The sequence below is a fragment of the Pelodiscus sinensis genome, chromosome 5 (assembly GCF_049634645.1).
Source record: "Pelodiscus sinensis isolate JC-2024 chromosome 5, ASM4963464v1, whole genome shotgun sequence".
In the NCBI taxonomy this organism is placed as follows: Eukaryota; Metazoa; Chordata; order Testudines; family Trionychidae; genus Pelodiscus; species Pelodiscus sinensis.
This window is the reverse complement of record NC_134715.1, coordinates 9,620,597-9,643,935: the sequence shown is the minus strand read 5'-3', so window position 1 is coordinate 9,643,935 and position 23,339 is coordinate 9,620,597. Positions and strand designations below refer to the sequence as shown.

At 45.2% G+C, this 23,339-nt stretch overlaps 1 long non-coding RNA gene across 3 annotated transcripts in view; it reads right to left on the bottom strand.

Moving 5' to 3' along the window:
* The window catches only part of LOC112544947 (uncharacterized), a 253,811-nt gene that overhangs the window by 31,975 nt on the left and 198,497 nt on the right, over positions 1–23,339 (bottom strand). The window contains exon 1 of one of the 3 annotated variants that reach the window (XR_012903974.1): positions 16,182–16,784. The exons of the other annotated variants lie outside the window; for them this stretch is intronic. This is a non-coding gene — a long non-coding RNA (uncharacterized LOC112544947). Of the gene's footprint in view, positions 1–16,181; positions 16,785–23,339 lie in introns of those variants that run through there. 3 annotated transcript variants of the gene reach the window in all.

The following is a 23,339-nucleotide window of genomic DNA, read 5'->3' as shown; positions in this document are numbered from 1 at the left end:
ATCTGATATCCTTACAATCCTAGCACTTTTCTCCATTTGTAGACCCATTGATTTCAGAGGGGCTATTCACAGAGTAAGATAGAACTGGTTGAAATGCCATTTCATGCAAATTAAAACAGAATATTGTGATATTTTGTTTCAATGCTTATTTGACTATATTTGCTATAACTAGAATATTTCTTTTAAAAAAATCTAAATTGGGACAAATTAATCTAAATACTTTGATGGACCTGAAATGATTTTTTTCTAACATTTCATTTCATGGAATTTTCTGGGTTTGTTCAGAATCTGAACAGAGAATTTCTCACAAAATAGACATTTCCACATTTTGATCGGTGCTATAATAAGGTACTATTCAACACCAATACTGGTTACTAGAATCTGGCCCAAAATGAATAAGGGACGCAGAATCTGTGTACAAGACATATCCGGGGGAATGAGGAAGAAAGAAATCCAACCATGTATCATACCTGATTTGCCATATGTCAGAGGACATATCACAATTAGGATGAAATGAAGAAGGATTTTTATTTCCATAATGAAACTGAAGCCTAGCGAAAGTAATGTCAGATCAGGGTACTCTCCTGTTCCATATTGAGAAAATGATTTTACCTCTTAGTTGGACTTATAGTAATTGTATAAAGGCTTCCAATCTCTGAAAACTGTAATGAAATCTGTAATCCTGACCTGCTGGATATGAGCTATACAATTACTCTGAGTATATTTAGAATAAATAATCCAGTCTCATAAAGCTCCAAATATTCATAGCTTCTGATACAGGACGCCTTGGTCAAGGGTTAGATTATGATTATTTCAGGGGGGAGGAGAGGCGGGGGAAGAGTGATGTCTGACTTTTGATAAGCCCTTTAAGACAGCTCATCCTTTCTGTATGACAGTGCAGGAGCCATTGTTACATCTTTGTTTTATTCGAGATCTGTTGTGTGCGGAAAATAAAGAAGGAAACCAAAGGGTGGGAAAAGGAGAAAAAACCAGACAGTGCAATTAACCAAAATTAACAGCTACTAAAATTTCTACCATATAGGAAAAATCCACACCCCTGAGTAATGCAGTTATATTGACTGAACACCTGGGGTAGATAGTGCTATGTCTAAGGGAGGGCTTGTCCCATTAACATAGTTACCTACACCGACAGAATAAACCCTTCCATCAGCAGAGGTAGGGTCTTTACTAAGCACTGAATGTGCAGACAAGCCCTTATGGACAGGTTCAATATCCTAGTCAACTGACCTACTAATAATGAATACAATGATCTGTCATATACAGATCTCTCCTAAGAGAAACTAAAAAAGAGTTTAGAGGACATGCTAAGAGAGAATGATAAGCACAGGGTGAAATATTTTTAATGGGAAAGGATTGCTTTTTAAAATTTCTCCACTCTTCTGTTGGCCAATATTTCATTAAGTGTGGAGTTCATGCACCGTCCCTGGCCGCACAACACTTAAGCCTCATAGTTAGGGCTTAAGTTGTGCCCAATTCCCTAGATGGGTATGAGGTTTTCTACCTTTAGGCTGTGTCTACACTGGCAAGTAATTCCGGAAAATCAGCCGCATTTCCGGAAAAACTTGCCAGCTGTCTACACTGGCCGCTTGAATTTCCGGAAAAGCACTGACGATCTAATGTAAAATCATCAGTGCTTTTCCAGAAAAACTATGCTGCTCCCGTTCGGGCAAAAGTCTTTTTCCGGAAAACTGTTCCGGAAAAGGGCCAGTGTAGACAGCACAATAGTGTTTTCCGCAAAAAAGCCCCGATCGCGAAAATGACAATCGGGGCTTTTTTGCAGAAAAGCGCGTCTAGATTGGTCACAGATGCTTTTCCGCAAAAGTGCTTTTCCGGGAAAACGTCCTGTCAATCTAGACGCACTTTTCCGAAAATGCTTTTAACGGAAACCTTTTCCATTAAAAGCATTTCCGGAAAATCATGCCAGTGTAGATGTAGCCTTATTGTATAAGCCTTCATTCATAACAAAGCACAAGCCTAATTTCATGCCTGTTCAGAAAAACATGGACACCCAAATTTTAAAAGGTACTTAAATATTGCTCTACCCAGTGTTGCAATATCTCAGTTTAAGCCTCATTTTTCAAATTTATAGGAAAGCAGAGCCTGAGGCCTGTTTTAAGCTTAAAAGTCAGGTCGACATAGCTACATCAGTCAGGGGTGAGAAAAAGCCACACTCCTGACTGACATAACTTTTCCAACCTAACCCAAGCACAGGCATAGGTTTGATGATGGTAGAACATTTGCCAATGTAGCTAACTTTGTTCAAGGAGATGATGGTCCTATAGAATTATGCCAGTAGATGCACAACGGCATCACACTGTCTATATGGTATATACAAAGCCCAAATCTCAGTGAAAGTCAGTCAGGCACACTTTGCAATGTGACAGCTAAATAGTTCTGTAAGTGTGGATGGTAAGGGCCCAATCTAAAGCTCACTAAAGTCAGAAGAAAGTCTCCCATAGACTAGGGTCAGCTCTTTAATTGTGCGCCTAAAATTAAGCACATGCAAAGAAGTCAAGAGAACTTTATCTTACAGTTAAAGCTAAGCATGTGCTTAAATTGCATAGCTGAACAAGGATGGACAAAGCTTAGTGACATACAGAGGTCTTAGTAAATTGAGCAGGTTGAAAACTGTTCAAATATTTTGGTGAAAAAAATGGTCAAAAATGAATTTTTCAAAAAAATCTCAACCAGCATGATGAAGTACACATGATTTTAAGATCTGGATGTTTCTAAGGTAGTTGATTTTAAACATTAACACACTATTACATATTGACAAGCTTAATAGAGGAGTTCTATATACCAAGATGTAGTATTAATTGTTTTTTCTGAAAGCTGTGCAGAACAATTACTAAAAGCACAAAGCTTTACTTCTAGAAAGATATAAAAACAGATTTTTAAAAATCTCCAAAATAGTGTTGTGACCTTACATTCAATATTCTTTATGGAATATGCTTATGATATGAATTATGACAGCTTGCATGAAGTACATCTCAGTTAACTCATGTAAGATGTCATTGGAAAGGTTTACCCAATATGGGCACGTCTTAAAAAAAAAAAATTTTTTTTTTTTTTTCAAAAGAGGATAGGCAAATGCCTGTGGGAATTTGCCTATCTTCTTCCAATCTCACTTTTGAAAGATTCTCTTTCTAAAGTGAATGTAGTCTGGATGCATTTTTTTTTTTTTTAAGAAAAACCTCTCGAAAAAACGCATAAACCGCCTTTTTTAAGGAAGAGATCTTTTTAAAGGGTTTTTTCCTGAAAAAAACGCATCCAGACTACTTTCACTTTCGAAAGAGTCTCTTTCAAAAGTGAGCTCGGACAAAGATGTGTATCTGAAATTAGGAATATTGACTGGTGTACCTATATTCCAACTATGCTTGGGTGATGGGCCCTGCTAACACTTCTGACATGCCAATGAAAAAGCCAGACAGGGCTGATAGTCCATCAGTGAGGACAACGAATGAGTAAAAAGGATGGCCATCCTGCAGACCGTCCATACTGTCACTGACTCACGTATGCTGTGACGCTATAGAGTCAGGTGACCTGTTCAGCAGATACTAAACTACATCTTGGACTACTGAACTGTTCCACTGTGAGGTGGGGGAAATCAAACAAAGGATTCTCACTGCATAGACATTCTATATAAGGTGAGGAAGAAAATTAAAGTCTTCCGTTTGCTTCACCTCCATCTCCGCACCCAAAGAGATACTTGAAAACACCTGGAAACAAAAAGATGAAGACTGAAGGAGGAGGCAGGAGAACTGCTGGACTCACGCTGAAAGATACCTAGCCTATGAAAGATGATACCTAAAGCAATATCTAGGATGAAGAATTTCATTTGTAACCATTTTTTTTTTAGTCAATCTAGTTCAGTTTGCATAGTTTGTATTATTTTCTTAGTGATCTGCTTTGTTCTGTTTGCTGTCCCTTTAACCACTTAAATACGTCATTTTGTAGTTGTTAAACTTATTTACAATAAAACTCAGTTTGTGATTTCTAATGAGGAGGGGGAGGAATTTGTGCATACCTGCCTCCATATCGAGGGAGGAGGCGAATTTCATATAATTTTGGGCTTATAATCCAAGCAATGTGGATAGCTGGATGCTGGGGCAACTCCCTTAACATGAACTTTCACAGAGCTGATCTTAGAGTCTATCTTGTTCTGCGGTTGGGTGTGGCCCTGCCTGTGTGCTTGGGCGGTGGGTGAGGGGCGGGGCGCAACAGCCATGCACTCTGGGATGCAGATTGCTTTTCATCCCATTCCCCGGACTATCAGGGAGTGAGGGGACAGTGCTTGCAATCCGTGCATGCCTCCGGTGAACATGTATTTGATGTAAATCAATAAAATAGGATTCACTGTAAGAAAAAAGGCACCAGGCTCTCTTGGTAATATGATTTAAGGCCCAATCCTGCAGCAAGCTGAGCTTTTTGGCCCCAATCTAGCAAAAACTCACAGGAGTACTCCTATTCCTGCTTAAAGTTAAGCACACACTTAACTGAGACTCCCCAGTAAACTGGTAAATATCCAAAAGCAGCAGACAAGAAGGTTTTGTGAAAAAAAAAATTCTATTAGTCACCTCTAGGACAATAGACCTGCCTAATTCTTACAAGCCCATGGAAAGTTTCTGTGCCTGAAAGATGGTAACAGCTTGTCAAAAAGGGTTAAAGCAGCTGTCGGCACGCCTCCCTTCAGCACTCAGGAGTGTGGCAGAGTGTATTGTCTGGCGTAATCATGACACTGATCTGCATGTGTATGTCTTCAATAATTCATGTTGCAGCTTGTCTCACTGTGGAGACAGATGTCAGTGAAATCAGTGACAGCCGATCATGCTGATCCCTCACATAATCATGTGTGAGCTGATCCCACGGTGACACTGAGCCTTGGGTGCCTGCTGATGTGAAGCTGACAAGAAAAAAATATAGATACGCACATGTATGTAAGGGTATAAATATATACTCATGCACTCTCAGTACTACAGCCTCCATCAGAATCCCTCCACTCCCCTCTCCCCCCAATCTGGTGATACAGTTCTGCGTAGCTCAAAGAAGTCACGCTATTTAAACCAGCTGAGGATCATTCTCACTAGGCATCTCCCGTTATGAGTGAGTGGTCACATTAAAACGTTGTGTGTGATTGTGTTTTTTCTTTGTGTCTCCCTCTCACATGGAGCATGTGTGTCACATGAACAGCCATCACAGGCTTAGTTTAATTGATTAAATGGAAGGACAATCCTTAGCAGAAAACCAACTTTCTGGCTTTCTGTTGTCCTATTATTGTTAGAATGTGACAATATTCTTAATTGTGCCTGTTAAGGAATGTGGGTTCAGCAGATATATTGATACTGAAGCTTCTGTCAAAAGCCAAACAGTGATATAGTTAAGCCTTGTCTTACACATTCCCCTTGATATTAGATTTCTCAAACTACATAAAAGATCACAAAAGAAAAACAGCTATGCCCACTTCAAGGCCCCTTTGCTCTGCCAGAGTGTGTAAATGAGAATCAGCTCCTAACGGTTACATGCTTTGGGAAAAAACACAGTTAAGGAAATAAGTTTATGAACGTAAAGAGGTTTTTCTGTTTAAGTCCCGTATTTAGTTATTAAAAAGTTGTGTGTTGATATTCTTTGGCACATACTGTTGAAAGCCTGACTCGTTAATTATGCATGTAAATATTTAGCTCCAATTATGTTAGGTTTATAAATAAGAGTATTTATCTTTGTTCCTCACATCCAGAATCTGGTATATAAGAAAAATAAGTGTTCATTTGATGATGCTGATTTAGGCTTTAGTTAAACAGTCTATGAAAAGAAAATCTATCAAGTCTGCTTGTCATGGTCATGTCATAGGTATGCGCTGGAAGATGTGACATATGGTAAAGATATTTAGAAATAGAAACACAAACTTGAGGCCTGAGCACATGCAAACATGGGTGATATTCTGATAAGGATCTGAACTTTGCAACAGCCTCTAATTCCTAGTCAAACCAGACCTACACACCTAAACATTTTGGAAATCTTTCATACAGGACTGGATTCAATCATCAGAGAGGAAACGCTCATTAAATGTCTCAAATTATGGAGGTCCCTCTGACTTCTCTTCAATGAATCCTTTTTTTCTAGCAATGATAAAAATCCCTCTGTCTGCCTAGCCCCCAGGACATTGGTTGTTCTGCTCGCTTGTAGTGCTGCACTGCCGAGTGATGAGATATGGACAAATATCAGGTCTCTAAGAACATGGGTTTTGGTTTTGGTTGTTTTTTCATCATTTTTCCCCTTTGTTATTTTAGTGTTGACAAGCTACACTTTTCTTCCTTGATTCCAGCAGCAATCTCATCTAAGATCAGTGCATTTTAAAAAGGACATTAATTTCTCATTATACTGAGATCAGATTGTTTTTGAGACAACATCCTGACTGAGTCAAAGTATCTCATTAGAGCTGCCATGCATATTGTTGTCTAACACCATGTGCCATTTTTCTTTGGAAGGTACATTTACATAAACATTTCTAATCACAGCCCTGTAAAGAGACGCAGTATAATAATTTATGACTTTTAGGTAATATGTCATATGAATCTTAACATATGGCATTACGCTGTACGACGGCAATCTTGGCTCTACTAAGGGAACCTGGATAACATCCAGCCAGACGCGATCCAGCCAAATGCAATAGAAAACCATATCAATGCTAATCCAGGTTTACACCTTTCATTCAGCACTCAAAACTCTCCACCAGATGGCTTCATGCAGGAACACTAATGTTAGCAAAATGCCAGAAATATCTTGCTTAGACTTCCCCATTGTTCATACATACTTATTCTCATACACCAAAAAATCAAAACAACATTAATGAATTGTAGCAATAAGGGTCTCCAATCATAGGTGTAGTGTCTTGTTTTGAGTCTCTAAGGAGAATCTAATGAAAGGTAGATTACAATTTCACAGCTCTGGAAAATGTCCACTTCATTTTTTACAAGGAGAATTTAGTTATACTAAGCTTTCTTGCTGCACTTTTCATGGGTGCTTGGCCAGCAAGAAACCATTTGTCAATAGGACATTAAGAAATGATATGTAGCTTTATTAAGCATCCACGTATGCATTCATCTCATGATCCCTGCATGTATATATTCAAAGGGGCATCCACAGACAGATTATGCAAGTGTATATGGAATGCACGCGGTTGCCACTACAGTAGTGAAGTTTTTTGCACTAGTTTGGGGAAAGAGAATGAAGCCATGAAAATTAGGTAATACTAAAATATCGCCAATTCATATAGATTTTGCTAAATTGTTCCTTGCAGACAACCATTCAAAAAAGCTTTCAAGAAATCTGAAACAGTCCATTTTTATATTAAAGGAAGCATGTCAGTATTTTGGTTCCAAATGACACGATTTCAAAACTCCCTGTAATTTTACCCCACCCCAAGAAGAAAAGGCAGACATGTGAACTCATCCCAACATCTGAAACTCTGGGGGAAGGGAATAAAAATCCCCAAAAAGGAAAAAAAATGCATTTTTTTGGCTGTTTGACAGGGCTACCAATTCTAAGCTGAAATCAAAGATCCCTAAAGGCTGCAGATCACAACACTTCTTCACTCTTAGGATTTAGATAAGAGTTTGTGTGTATATGCTTGTTTGCTTTTACCTTTCAATAACTACTTCTTTGCCCTACCCTTAAACCTTTAGCCAGTTTATTTTAGGATTGGCTATAAGCATTATCTTTGTGTAGGATCTAGAGATTCAACTGAGCTAAGGCAAGTGACTGGTCTCTTGGGACTGGAAGCAGCCTGAGTATTGTGTAAGTGGCCATTTATCACTATGTCCAGTTTGATTGGGTGTCAAGACAGAAGAATCTCAGAGGACTGTCTAGGACTCCATGGAGAGATGGGTAGGACTCCATGGAGAGATGGGTAGAGAGATCCAGGAGTTCACCTTTGTTCCTGACTTGCTAAAATCTAATTATTTTGGGGTGCCTGTCCTGTTTTGACAGTATGCCCTAGCGCAAGCATTCACACTCATGGGGCACTCTGGACAACATGGATCCTCCCAGTTATTATTCAGACTTCCAATCACACAGCCGTCTGCACCACATCATGTCTCTGAAATCAGTTAAAAAACCCACCCATGTTGAGAGATGATGTAACTACCAGTAGAGGCAGAGATACCTATAGACTATCATGCAGCCTGTTTAAAATTATGATGCCTTCATCTTACATACTGGACACCAGGAGGGCTGACAGACTTATCAGGCTTCTGGGAGGATGGAGTGGGGAAGCAGAATGGGCAAGGCCTTGGACCAAAAGGGAGGGGTTGGAGGCTAGCCTCCCCCAACAGCTTTTCAACACTGCATAGAGCTCCGGCAGCCATTTTAAAGGCCCAGGACAGTGGCAGGGAGCCCCGGGCCCTTTTGACTCATCAGGCCTGAGAGCAATTGTCCCCCACCCCACCCCCCCCATAGGTGGGCCAGCTTGACACAGAGGTGCAACAACCACCAAGTCTCTTATACAGGAACCCCTTCTGTTAAAGGAAGCAAATGAATGGAATTCTACAACTATTCCTCCATACAGTCCTCCCACAAATCCTGGTCCTTCTGACTGATAATATACCACATGATGTGCTTGTGTACCGAAAGCTCTCACTGTAAGAGCTATCTAAGAGCAGGGCATCCTAGTTTCTGAATGCCGTCAACCAGAGGGGACATGGCCTTTGTGTGTCAAATAGCAAGAGCACATATGTCAGCTCCTTTTTTAAAGCAGTTTCCCAAAATGGAGTTGTTCATAGCATGTAACATCAGACAGCTGTCAAGGGGAAGACATTTTAAGCACCCTTCTCTGAACATATTTTCACAGTAGTTTTCAAGACAGCTTATTGCTCCAGATAGAGGAGAAAAAAAAGAAACGTAACAACTTTTGCCTTCGGAACCGTGTTCTCCGTTAGTAGGCAAGTCTTCAGCAGACACAATGGCTTTGTTAAAAACACATTTTATTCAGGGCAAAGGCTTTGAATATTCAGCAAGGCTCCAGGCTAGAGATTCTATTGCAGCTAGGTTTCTTGTCTTCCAGGAAGCCCTTGACAAAGGTCACAAACAATTTGCTCATTCCTCTTATTAAAATAAAGATGGAAAGCATTAATGATAGCTCTGCCCAGCAGCTAACTTCATCATCTGTAGCGGTTCCAACATATGCTTGTGAGATAATGAAAAATATAGCATTAAATACAGTGGCAGATTGAATCTTGTTTCAGGGTAAATATAGTAAGTCATTTTTTTTCCTCCTCATTTCCTCAGAACCTGTTTAGCATTAGACTGTTAATATCATCACTGATACATGACAAAACCATTGCATAATATACTGCATTGCAGGCCAACCCCCCATAAAAGTGAGCAATGGCAAAATACGAACATTACTCAGACAGTCCTAATAATGAAGAGATCCAAGCTACCCCTCTGCCAGTATGTCCCCATTTACAGACCTTCAAAGAACTTTGCTTCAGATCAGGCTGAGTGTCCATGAATTCCCAGATTTTCACTCTTAGTCAGTTTTAAGGGATCATTTGGTGGCTATATCTCCAAGGAACAACCAACCTATTTTTGCATGATGACATTCATTCTTCAATGGATCATGGTCGTGTTATTTAATGGCAAATACAACTCACTAAATGTGGCTTAGTTGAGGAACAAGGCAACTGATTTAAAAAAACAGGGTGGGTGGCATTTGCATTGGAAGCATAAACAATATTATTCAATCTGCCCCCCTCAAATGCACACACTTAAATCCTAGATGCAGAAGGCGAGATCTATGAAGGGACTGTAGGAATTGCAATGCCTAACTTTTTGGTGCCATTAAAAAAAACCACACAGGAATGGTAGGGTAACTCTCAAAGCTGAGCTAAGTGCCTAGGAGCCTTCTACAATGAACCGGGAGAAACAGGAGCCTGGGAACATGTTCCACAAAAGTCAGCACTAATGTTCCCTCTAATCCAGTGGTTTCCAAACTTTTCGGCATCACGCCCCCCTTTTTGATTTGAGAAACCCTCCTGCCCCGCCCCCAAAATAGCAGCAAAACTTGTTGAGGAATAAAAAAAAAAAAAAAAAAAAAAAGGAAGTGACCAGGGCTGAAAAACAAAAATAGCAGCAAACTTGGGGGAGAGAAGTGGGTTGGGTTGCCTCACCACCCCCCCCCCCCGCAGAATTTCGGCACGCCCCACCCCCCCAGAGGGCACGCCCCCCAGTTTCAGAACCCATGCAACTTTTCCATCTGAGTGTGGAATAATTGTATGTGCACTGAGGATGTGCACCATCTATAAAACAAAACCCAGCTGTGGTTGCTCTGCCAATCAGCTAGACAGCATTTATATTTCTCCTAAGCGGCTGCACAAACACACAGCTTACAGGGAACACAGGCCAGCACACTAGGCAGGGAGCTGCCTAAGAAAGCAGGTGGGAGGTGCAAAGGAGAGAGGTGCACACTACCCTCAGCTATCTCTTGGAAACAGGCTGCTAAGTCTGGCCCATCCACAAATGGGAATCCTGTGTTTGAAGTCAGGCAGCTTATGTGCTAAAGCGTAGTGAGCATCTTGCAGTCTGAGGGCTGCATATAAGCCCATTGGGGTTCTACGTGTGGCCCTCGAGACGTTCTGTTTACAGTTGCCCATGCACAGGGTTGCCAGATGCTGCTGGTTTCAGCTGCCTAGTTTTATTTTTCCTACCGGTATTACAGGCAGTCCCCGGGTTACGTACAAGATAGGGACTGTAGGTTTGTTCTTAAGTTGAATCTGTATGTAAGTCGGAACTGGCATCCAGATTCAGCGGCTGCTGAAACTGACCGCCAGTTCTGACTTACATACAGATTCAACTTAAGAACCCCAGGCTTCCCCAAGTCAGCTACTGCTGAAACTGATCAGCGGCTGATTCCAGGAAGCCTGGGGCAGAGCAACTCTGCCTCGGGCTTCCTGTAGTCAGCTGCTGGTCAGTTTCAGCAGCGGCTGACTTGGGGACGCCTGGGGCAGAGCAGCTGGGGTGCTGCTGGGTTGCTCCAGTAGCACCGCTCCTTGGCGCTACTGAACCAACCCAGCAGCACCCCAGCTGCTCTGCCCCAGGTGTCCTGATTCAGCCACTGCTGAAACTGACCAGCAGCGGCTGAATCAGGACCTGGGGCAGAGCAGCTGGGGTGCTGCCGGGTTGGTCCAGTAGTGCCCAGAGAAGTGCTGCAAGACCAATCGGCAGCGCCCCAGCTGCTCTGCTCCAGGATCCAAAACAAAAGCCTGGTCTTCTGGGGGGGGGGGGCACACTAGCCGCGCCCCCCCCCCCCCCCCCAGCAGACCAGGGACACGGGGAGCAGAGCCACAGCGGCAGCGGGGTGCCGCGCCTCTGAGGCTTTGCTCTGGCAAAGTCTCAGAGGTGCGGGACCCCCCCGCGGCTGCGGCTTCAGTCGCGGTGCCTGTGGTCTGCTGGGGACGGTCCCCAGCAGACCACAGGCACCGGGACTGAAGCAGCAGCAGCGGCGGTTCCCCGCGCTTCTGAGGCTTTGCTCTCTGCAAAGCCTCAGAAGCGCGGGAACCCGCCCGGTGCCCCTGGTCTGCTGGAGACGGTCTCCAGCAGACCAGGGGCACCGGAGCAGCTTACGAACAGGGCTCTCTCGCCCCAGAGCTCGCAGGTAGCAATCCGCCACCTCGACCTCCGGGGACTGCCTGTATAGAAGTGGCTCACACTTCTAGCAAGGGCACACGCAGTGAGGGGTGTGCTGATTGCACACAACTTTGTGAGGGCCCTGGGCTCCCTTGCATCCAATCAAAGCGCCGCTAAGGTTCCATCGGCACCGCCTGCAAATTGTAGGTAACAGTGAGCCAAACCACCCTGTCCGAAGAGACTGTCTTGATTACCACAATCTTGCGGCCAGTGAGATGGAAGGTCTCATGCCACCCACTCAGTGGCAGCCCGTCAATACAGGCTAACTAGGCAGTCGCCTAGGGCACCAAGATAAATGGCTGTTGAGGGCTTTGGAGGGTGGGGCGCCAATCGCGCTGATTGCGCATATTGCTTAGGTTGCCAGTTGCTGGCAGCTCATCTAGGGCCGCTCCTGCACCCACTCACTAGCCTAGGTTGCCCATCACTGCTCTAAAGGGTTTCTTGCAGGGTCGAGCTATGTGCCTCTCTCTCTCCACGTGCTGCAGCGCATCCTAAAACTTTTAGCCCAGTGTTAGAGCACTCTCATGGGATGTGGGATGCTCAACTTCAATTTCCCCCTCTGCCTGAGGGGCAGAAGGGATTTGGATAGTGCACCCTTCCGAGAGATGGGGGACCCCTAACCATTGAGTTGTGTGATATTCTCATGTGGGGCTGTGTCTATTTTGTGTTTTTTCCCCCAACAAAAAAGCTCCCCTTATTTCTAGCAGTCTGCACATGCAGGTCACTGACTCTGCTACATGCTCAACATGGTTGGTAGGCCCAAGGAGCATTAAAAATCAAGGGTCTTCATGCAATTTATGGAGGCTCTAATGCCCAGGTGGACAGAATAAAAACTTGAGCTGAATACACGAAGGGGAAGCTGGATAGCACAGGAAGCAGCTGCTGTAACTTTTGCAAGAGGACTACGCCGATGTCTGTACTAAGTTTTTTTTTGGGGGGGGGGCAAAAAGAGGGCTGCAGGCCATGTTTTGGGAGAAGCAACTCACTTGCCCCTTGAGCAACCAGCTGCTGCTGGTGCAAATGAAGCACATTTGAGAACTGCCATTCGGTGCCCCCTATCTCCAAAGGCAGCAAATGGCTCAGCTGCCATGGTAGCCCTGAAATTAAATCCCTACGGACATTAGAGCCTCCATAAATTGCACCAAGACCCTTGATTTTTAATGCTTCTTGAGCCTACCCACCATGTTGAGCATGTAGCCAATGGCTGGTCTGACAAAAATAAAGAGGCTACAAAACTCATTGCATTTACTGATGTGCCTAGTTTGGAGCTGGAAGTAGGGCTTATTGGGAATGTTCCTAGGAAGCTTTTTTGGTTGGAAAATGTTGATGTAATCAGCACTGAAACTGGGAAGGGATCGTTTCAACTAACTTCCCATTTCAAGCCATTTTTGAAAGAGGGGTTCATAGTGAAAATACGGAGTCTTTGCTCTAAATTACTGAATTTAGAAATGTTTGTTATTTTTTAAACTTTTAGTCCAAGTTATCAGACTTGGAGCTAAACATTCTGAAATGATTGGAATGAAATCTTTCAGTTGTTTGCTGCCTGTGGCAAATTTTCCAGGGACTCAACCCTGTGGCGGGGTCTCAGACAGTTTGCATGTGACACAACCGGAAAACAGACCCCTTCTGAGGTAAACAGTCCAACAGGGCCTATCATGGTTCCCTCTGTTGGTCTCTTCCTGCAGCCCTCTATGGGCTCAGTCCTGTCCAGCAAGGTCTGACAGAGTACCTTCTTTTGAGTTTGGCCTACAGCCCTGCCCTGCCCTCAATCGCTCCAGGAGAGCCCTCATTGGCAGTGTTTTCACTGGCAGCCCTGTCCTGGGTTCAGAACCTTAATCAGTCCTACATGGCCTGTCACAGTATCTGGTTACGGCCCCTCTAGGACTCGCCTTCCAAGTCTCTCTCGGCCTCTCCACGACTCGCTCAAGCTTTGTCCCTTGCTCTGATAGGGAGCCATGCCTCAGGGCGTCCTCCCTGGAGACTTCTCCTGGTGCCCCAGCTCTCCACCTGAGTCACTGTTTATAGGTTAGATCCTTTCCTTGGAGTAACAAAGTTCAATAATTTCTGAGTTTTCAGCCCTTCTCTTAAGCCCTACTTGCTTAGCTCATGGGTTTAGACACTCTGACTATGGCTGGCGGGGGAAGACATGACTGCCCACTACTCTGGATCCTAGCCCAGGGAGCCAATAATTAGAAGCCACCGGCTGCTTCCCCTTCACTATTTTCCACAACATTTCCCTTGGTCATGTTCCTTCTTAGCCCCAGTACTTTCCCAGGACCACCATCCTTGCTCCTTTGGCTCCAGCCAGTAACTGAACTGCTGTGCGCAGCAGCTCCTTTTTATATAAGCCTTGCTGGTCTCTAATTGACTGCTTCACCACAGCATCTCTAGGCAGATTAGAGGGTTCACCACTATCGCTCGTTCCTGGGATCGGGTATAGCAGAGACCTCAAGGCCTTCAGCGGGGCCCGGTACACACCACACTGCCAGTATAAATCACCCACAAATAATAATACACCATGGCTTCCTTTTCCACCGTGGCCTCCCAGGGACCAGGAGAAACCTGGGCACTCAGGTATCGGAGTCCCTGTGCCTCCCAGAACCGGTTCCTGAGGTTGTGTGGCCGTGAGGTAAGTTTGTGCCGAAAGCACAGCCCTTTTCCGTAGTATTTCCTGGGAAGGTTTCAATATGGAATCTGTTAAGAACAGAGCAACTTCGACTGGTTCTTATAAGACATTCATTGCCATAGCAGGCAAGTATCCAGGCACCTGAGCAAAGCCACAGGCTGAAGGAAACAAGAGGCATATGGGGAATTGAACCAAGGACCATATACATGCAAAGCAGGATGCTTATCAGTGAGCTCCTCCCCATTCACTGGGTCTTTGATGTCTCCTATTAAGAGGAATCATTCTGGGACATTTAGGTTTCTCATCTAGTGAGTATCAAATATTCAGACATCAGAAAACCATCAAGCTGTATTTTCATGCCACATTTCTTCTTAGGCCCTCCTTCCAATATGTCTGGCATTAAAAAGAGACAGGGGCAGACCGACAAAGAATGAATCTTTTGTTTTATTGGGGTGGGCCAGCAATAGCATGAACATATTGTTCATATGGAGAAATTCTCAAAGATCTGTGCGCCTTGGATTACAGCTAATGGTTCTAGTAAGAGCTCTGCAGCAGCAGCTTGCTCCTCACCATAATTAGTGGCGGCAGTTCCACTAGATTAGTAAAGCGAGCCAAGCAACAGTGACCAAAGTGTCATCTTTCCTTTCCAACGTTGTATGCTTTGCATTTTCAATCTGTGCGGTGTTGGTGAGGGTGAAACTGAGAGACAGCAAAAACTCCTAAAAGAGACAGTTGCAGAAAAGCGGGGGTGGCCAATTTTTAAAAATTAAAAGCTTGATTTTTCCTGGCTTGATTAAAATATCAAGTCACAAACTAGCTCGCAACTGGGGAAGTGATTTTTATGAATTGCTTTCCCCCCTGAAGCGCACGCCTACATTCATAATGATGAGCTGCTTTGCATTAAGAGCCCTGCCTTCCGAAACAGAGGAAGTAACCTTGCTAAGCATCTTGACAAACTCCAACAACATTGAACTTTCTGGTGATTTAGTTATTAAATGCATATCATATGCACTCATGCACCTCCTGCCTAAACCTCTCCTTGACGTTAGTGTCCAGGTAAGCCCCGTCCAAGGACAACCCTTTGACCAGAACAAGAGCAGCACAAGCCAATGACTCTGCACTAGCAATACATCAGCCTGTTATTTTCCCCAGCAACTGACCTACAAAGAAAGACAGGGGCACTGTGGAACAAAACATGAGTCTTCTCGCACATAACTTTCACCCATCTCCAAAAGCATCAGCTCAAATGATGGATGTGCAGTAATTTGATAAAGTATCATAGAGATCTAACACTACTAGCTGCTAGATACACACCTAATAGAAATGAACCACTCCTATTCACTCTGACCCAAAAGGTAGCATTTGGCCTATTGCTCATCTCCCCCAAGGACTGTACTATGATATGTTCCATTGTGTCATCTCTCTCGTAGTGAAATGGTATAATCCATACCTCAGGCCCCCTCCAGACTGAATTACTGCAGCACACTGTCCCTGGAAGACAATATTGACACTTCAAGATACTCCTGGATACCCATTCAGCAGTACCTCCCTCTTCTATCACACTCCAGAGTAGACACCGGCTTTCAGCTGAGTTTCCAGGTGTAATTCAAGATGTCGGATTTGATGTAAACAGCCATAAGAATGGCCATACTGGGTTAGACCAATGGCCCATCCAACCCAGGGTCCTGTCTGTCAACAGTGCCCAATACCTGATGTCCCAGAGGGAGGGATGTCCCAGAGGGAGGGATCACAACAGGGAATCCTCATTTGATCCCTCCCCTGTCACCTACCTCCTGAGAAACAGAGGCTAGGGGCACCATTCCTACCCATTCTATGTAGCGGGTTCACTCACTTTTTTTCTTTTCACCCGGCTCTTCCCTCCAGGTGGCCGGTTGGTGGAAGTAGCTGGCTGCTCGGATGCCCCGTTTGGGCGTGGTGGTGGCTTCAGGGCACTGCCCTCCGGCAGTGACCACTCCTCAGCTGCTCTGCACCCCCCTTCCGGGGGAGAATAGTCCACATTGTTATGATCCACTTCTCCTCCAGGGTCCTCCCAACACTCAGGGACCCCCAGTTCTTCTCCTTGGGGACTCCTAACTCCCCTCACGCCATCCTGGCCTCAGGCCTCCTGCCAGCCCCTTAACAGCCCCTCCGGGCAGGCCGCAGGATCTCTAGGCCCCTACTCCCTGGCCACAGGCACACCTCGGCCTGCCCAGGTACCTCCTGGACTTATGGGCTGGGGCTTCCCTGGCTCAGCCTCCCCCCGACTACCACAACTGCCTCCTTGCTAGCTGTGGCCTCCTCCTATGCGGCCCAGCCCTATAGGGCTGCCTCCATTGCTCTCCTCGGCCCTTCATGACTGCCTCCTATGCAGCACTGGGCCTCAGGCCCTGTAGCCTGGGTTCCTCCTGCCTGAGCCTGCCCAGACCTGCCCCCTCCATGGAGCCTCCTTCCTCCCTGGCCATCAGGTCTTAACTGCTCTCTTCTCCAGAGCAGCAAGCAGGTAGCTGCCTCCCAGGAGCTGTTCTTATATCCCTCAGCTGGGCTCTCCTAATTGCCCACAGCTGGGCTCTCCTCCCTCCAGCTCCTTGGCCCCTTAAAGGGCCAGGGCAGGGCAACACCCTGCCACACATAGCTAATAGCCATTGACGGAGCTAAGCTCCATGAATCTATCTAGCTCTATATAAGAAATAGAGCCCACACATTTACTGTTCTCTTCCTTTGTAGTGTAGTGACCAACTCCTTTCTCCTGTTTTAATTCAGCAGCTGAGATCAACTGGGATGCTCTAGGCTTTGTTCTTTCAGTACATTCATTTGAAGAGTAGAGACAGGTCATTTTCAGGAGTCAGCCACCTGTAACTTATTCCCATGTTGTTATGTAGGTCAAACAGAGCTTAAATGTGTTGGCCATCAGGGCATGGTGCCTATTGTGTGAAGTGTTTTTGATTGGCCCACGCTTATGGGAAATTGTTTGGACAGATTTAATTAGGGAGGCTGAACTATATTTGAAAAATATATCCACCCAAAATAGTATAAAATATTTTTATTACTACCTAGCTCTGACATAACATCTCCATGTGTAGATCTCAAAGCATTTTATGAAGGAAGGTCAATATCATGATCCTGACTATACAGAAGAGGAAACAGAAATAGAGGGGATGTGATTTGCCCAAGGTATCTACAGCTAGAGGGGCAGAGCCAGGAATAAAAGCCTCAGTGAAATCCTAGCTTAAATGAAGTAAACAGCAGAACTCCCTTCAATTTCACTAGACCCCTATATTTGAATGTATTTCAAGAATAGCAAAGGACTGTCCAAAACACACACAGTAATAAGAAATGAGAAGTATCTGAATGCCTGCACTCATGGGGTTGATGCACAATCTAATTCCAGCTCAGCCATTCAGTGTGAGGTAACGTGAAGAGATAAAGTCGTGAAAGAAGGAGCGCATACCAGCCAGTCGGAAGCTGAGCACATTTTGTAACAATGCATACAGGCTGGGCTGCTTCGTGTCCTTGAACAGGAAATTACTCTTAAATGATTAAAATAGCTTTTACTAATGAGGGACCTATCAAAATATTCAGTAGAATCAACTCCCCTCAGCAGTGTTGTCTCCAGAGAGCTACAGCAGTGAGCTCAGCCAGTTCAAAGACACTGACTCGACAACACCATCCTGCTGCCAGTTTTCCATGACAAGGAATGCACCATCCATGTGGCTAAACAAAATCTCCCAATGGTGCAGATGAAGCTGTGATATTTAGTCAGATGCACTGCCACAGTGCTCTCTCTTTTCCTCTCTGACTCATTGCTGTAAGCCTAAGTTGCTAAACGTTCACATAAGCACTCACGGAGCTAGACTGCTCTTAATTTTAGTAGACAACTAATTATAACGGAGAAGAGCTATACAACAGAGTGAGAAACTGACAACTCTGCTAATTTCCAAGTAGAACCTTATCCTAGAGATGCCAGAAACTGTACATTTCAAATGTGACTGCAGAGTCTTTTAAGCTGATGAGGGGGAGGCGTATGCTTTTTAAATTCTCATTAGCTCGGCTTTATTTATAGAATTATTTGTCATCAGGAATAATTTCCCCTTTTCCACTTGTCTGTGGATTTGAACTCAGAGATCTTTGCCCTCCAGTTCAACTAATGCTCTTGCAGGCCAGATTTTGTCACCATTATATGAGCAAACAGTCCCACGAAAGTGAATGGGACTACTTACAGAATAAGGAACTACTCACTAGGAATAGGCCTGGCTGATTCTGGCCTTTTGTCAGCAAAGGTCTTTCTTTCTCCTGTGGATGGTTTTCATACTATTCTGATAGTTGGAAGAGTCATGCAAAGTGAAAATGAAATTTTCCATGCACTGGCCAAACCAGAATAAGGAGTACGGGAAGGGGGCTGGATAGTAAACAATGAGCAACTACACTAATAACTCTCAGAGCTTTTCTACATGGTGGGGTAATGCACACAACTAACATGTTGTCCAATAATTGGTCTGCTGCTGCTGCAAGCTAAAACTTCCCTAGCACACTGACCTGTAGCTCGAAATAAGCTATGCAATTTGAGCTATGCAAATTGTGTAGTTTATTTCGAGTGTATTTCGAAATAACTTATTTTGAAATTTGGCGCTGTCTACACAGTGCCAAATTTTGAAACACAGCACTACTGCAAAATGTCCCTTAATCCTATTGGAACGAGATTTACAGGGACGTCGGAATAGCAAGCCCATTATTTCAAAAGATACAGATTAGCTATTTTGGGATACGGGAAGTATCCCTAATAGCGTCACTGTGTAGATGTACCCTAACATGGCCCTGACAAACGGTACTGCATTAAAGAGCATGGAGGAACTTTTAATACACACCAAGAGGGTCTACATGGACCAATCAGTGTGTAACATGTTAGCATGCTTTAGAAATCACATCTCAGTGGTGTGCATTGCTGCACCATGTAGAAAGCCCTCTGTGTTTCTGAAGAAATGTTGCAAAAGAAAAGAGTTACAAACAAAAGAACATAGGGTGGGGAGGGCAATCAGACGGCAGCAGTTCACCATGGGTAGGCCTCGATAGAATCATGAAATCATAGAACACTAGAACTGGAAGGGACCTCAGGAGGTCACGGCAGGACCCAGCACCGTCTAAATCATCTATGTTCGATTTCTAACCTGCTCTTAAATATCTCCAGAGATGACGATTCCACAACCTCCATAAACAATTTATTCCAGTGTTTAACCACCCTGACAGTTAGGAACTTTTTCCTAATGTCCAACCTAAACCTCCTTTACTGCAGTTTAAGCTCCTTGTCCTATCCTCAGAGGCCAAGGAGAACAATTTTTCTCTTTCTCCTTGCAACACCCTTACAGATACCTGAAAACCTCTATCATGTCCCCTCTCAGTCTTCTCCCTTCCAAACTAAACAAGCCTTCCTTTATAGGTCATGTTCTCTAGCCCTTTAATCATTCTTGTTGCTCTTCTCTGGACCTTCTCCAATTTCTCCACAATATTCTTGAAATGTGGTGCCCAGAACTGGACACAATACTTCAACTGAGGCCTACTCAGTGCAGAGTAGAGCGGAAGAATGGCTTTTATGTCTTGGGCCACTGCTGCTATATTTACCTACACCTCCACAGGTATAGATGCTTGCAAGTCCCGTTTGCTATGGATCACCGTACCTGGCCAATGGGGGATGCAGGAAGTGGTGTACCAGTCTGTAGCACTTTCCACAGCTCCCATTGGCTAGGAACAGGGATCTGGCTTGCAGGCTGGTATTTGCCCACCACTGACATAAGACTTGTCTCCACTCACCTGGAGATCGACGCTGTGGAGATCAATCTCCTGGGGTTCAATTTAGCAGGTCTAGTAAGGACCCACTAAATCGACCACTGATGGTGTCCCTGTCGCCTCCACTGGGTTGTGAGGAGTAAGGGAAGTCAATGGGAGAGTTTCTTCTGCTGACCCTCCTCAGTGGGGACACCGCGGAAATTCACCCTAAGGTACGTCGACTCCAGCTACTAGTATCTTAGGTTGACTTTCTCCCATCATATAGACATGGTGAGCAAATGTGTGCAAACAATGAAGTGTTTGGGGGCGGGGAGGAGCAATTCTTTGTTCACTGAGTAATGTCTCCATGTTGTTCTTTGCATTACTTGCTTTCAGTTATTTGTATTACAGTTCAGTCTGAACGGAGCAACTAAGAAAAAGGTTTGATTTTTCAAGGGTCTTTGGAACCCAAAGATGCATATAGGCACTGTGACGGGGCGTCTCTGCCCCACACTGGGAGCAGCCCCGAACCCCGAGCTGGGGAGCACGGGGAGGGGCTGAGCGGGGGCAGGGATGTGCTGGGAAACCCCAGCCGGGGAACGGCCAAGGCGAGCGCGGGCAGCAAAGTGGAGATGGCGGCCTGCCCGCTGCCGCAGGTGCCCGCGGATGACGTCACCCATGACATCACATGGAGGATGCCGAATGACGGGGGTGGGGACGTCAGGAGAACGCCGTCCCCATATGCCACGACGGGGGATTTAAAAGGGCATGGGGAAGCAAGAAGGAGGGAAGAGGAGGAAGGCAAAGAGGGAAGGAGGGCCAGGGGACGCGGCAGCCAGGAAGGAGTGGAGATCAGCGCACAGAGCGCTTTGACAAAAGACACGGAATGGGGGACGGCAGTGGTGAGCCTTGCCCCCGACCCGGCAGGCTGGAACTAAACACGGAACCGGGGAAGAAGTGGCCCAGGGCAGGGCCGTGGAATCCATGAGTGGGGTTTAGGGACTATGGCACCCTCCACTGAGCAGGGACGGAAGTCCCCGCCTTAGGGCCCTGGGTTGGGGCTCGGAGAGAGGCCTTCCCCAGTCCTAAGAGCGAAGCGAGTAAACCCACCCAGGGGCGCGGTCGCCGGGCGTTTCAGCCAATTCAGTAAGTTAGGCTAGGAGGTATACGGGTGAACACCGACATAGACAAGGAGGGTAGACTATGGTAAGAACAGAGCTGCAACCAGCGGCGCAGGGACTCAATCGTGAGAGTGGGGGAGACATAATCCTAAAAGGGGAAGGAGACTTATAACAGGCACCAAATGTGATTTTGAAGACATCTAAGACTCACTTTGATCACTATCGGGGGGCACCAACAGCCTGCCAGGCCCCTGGGCAAGGTGGAAGGGAGTCCAGCTCCATGCTCCCAAAAGGGGTGGAGTCTTGGGCAGAAGGGGCGGGGCTGCACCACCCGCAGCATGCCGCACTGGACTCACACCCCCAGGCAGCCTACAGAGCTGCTCACAGCACACTGTGCTGCGTTCTGGCAATATTTTAAAGGGCCTAGGGTTCCAGCTACCGCTGGTCCTTCAGTAGTGGCAACAATAGCTGAGCATCCAAGGCCTTTTTGAATTGCCGGGGCCTAGGGCAATTGCTCCCTTAACTCATTCCCCTATTGGCAGGCCTGATCACTGTCTATTACACCATTCTCCAAACACCCATAACCCAGTAGAACACTTTCAATGTAAACCACACACATTCAAGGAGGCCACATTCTAATCTCAGTTACACCAGTTTAAATCCAAAATAGCGCCCGTGAAATTAAATGAATTGGTCCTTGCACTTGCAACATGTATGGTTTGAGAATCCAAATGTGGAGGGTGGGGCTGGAAACCCCGATGGGGGTAAGTAGCGGCGTTACTCCAGATTTACACTAGCCTCATTGAGATCAGAATTTGGTCCAGTGAGCTAAATTCATAAGTACTTCATACAGCTTTAAACCTTACACTCTGTAGCTACATCTAGACTGGCATGATTTTCCGCAAATGCTTTTAACGGAAAACTTTTCTGTTAAAAGCATTTGCAGAAAAGAGCGTCTAGATTGGCACGGACGCTTTTCCGCAAAAGCACTTTTTGTGGAAAAGCATCCGTGCCAATCTAGAAGCACTTTTGTGCAAAAAAACCCCGATCGCCATTTTCGCGATCAGGGCTTTTTTGTGCAAAACAAATCTGAGCTGTCTACACTGGCCCTTTTGCGCAAAAGGACTTTTGCCCAAACGGGAGCAGCATAGTATTTCTGCAAGAAGCACTGATTTCTTACATGAGATCGTCAGTGTTCTTGCAGAAATTCAAGTGGCCAGTGTAGACAGCTGGCAAGTTTTTCCACAAAAGCAGCTTCTTTTGCGGAAAAACTTGCCCCTGTAGACACAGCCAGTGTGACCTGGGAAAGATTACAGAGATTATGTCTCAGAACAAACATTCCTGATTCACACACTCATTTGGCTGCTGCGTTTAGGAACCAGAGATGGGTTTCCAAACTGTTTAGTCAATTGACGATATCACTGGCTAACACCAGGCTTATTTTCCCAAAGAGCAGGAAGGAAATCCTTGTTAAAAAAATCACACCTCCGTAAGGTTTTGGGCTTCATAAAACCTTCCAGAATATTAAGCCCCACATGTGCCCCAGGCCAAAGGAAACAGCCCCTGCCCCTTCCCCCCTTCCCCCCTCCCCGAAGGCTTTTAAACTCATTTTAAATCCAGGAGAAGAAACCAGTACAAACACAAATTATCTATGCTTCCTTCTCCATTACAGAATAACACAATAAATACTCCATCAAATGCCCAGGACGATACAGATGGTGACTAGAGTGAACGGACCATCTTTCAAGCACCAGTTGCAAAGTGACACACTCACTCTTTTACACCCGCCTCTCATTTCAGACTGAGCTGGAAATTCGTACTAAAGGCATGCACTGCAGATGGCGACGCGTAAAGGGTACGCATGTCACATTTAGAGGTGCTGAGAGCGTGCACAATTATCAGAATGCTCTCCCTGTGATGTCTTCTGTCACCTCATCAGCAGAGTGAGAAAGCCACAAGCCTCCTGGATAGCATGTCAGTAAAGGTGCTTTGTCAAAACATAACCCAGATTATTTCATTCCCGGCCAACTAAGGTACCTCAAGAAAGACTATCACATGACTAGCCACCAGAGAGCCATTGTTCTGATGGAGAGATGGGTGTCACCAGCTGGTGAAATATATACCATCCCCTT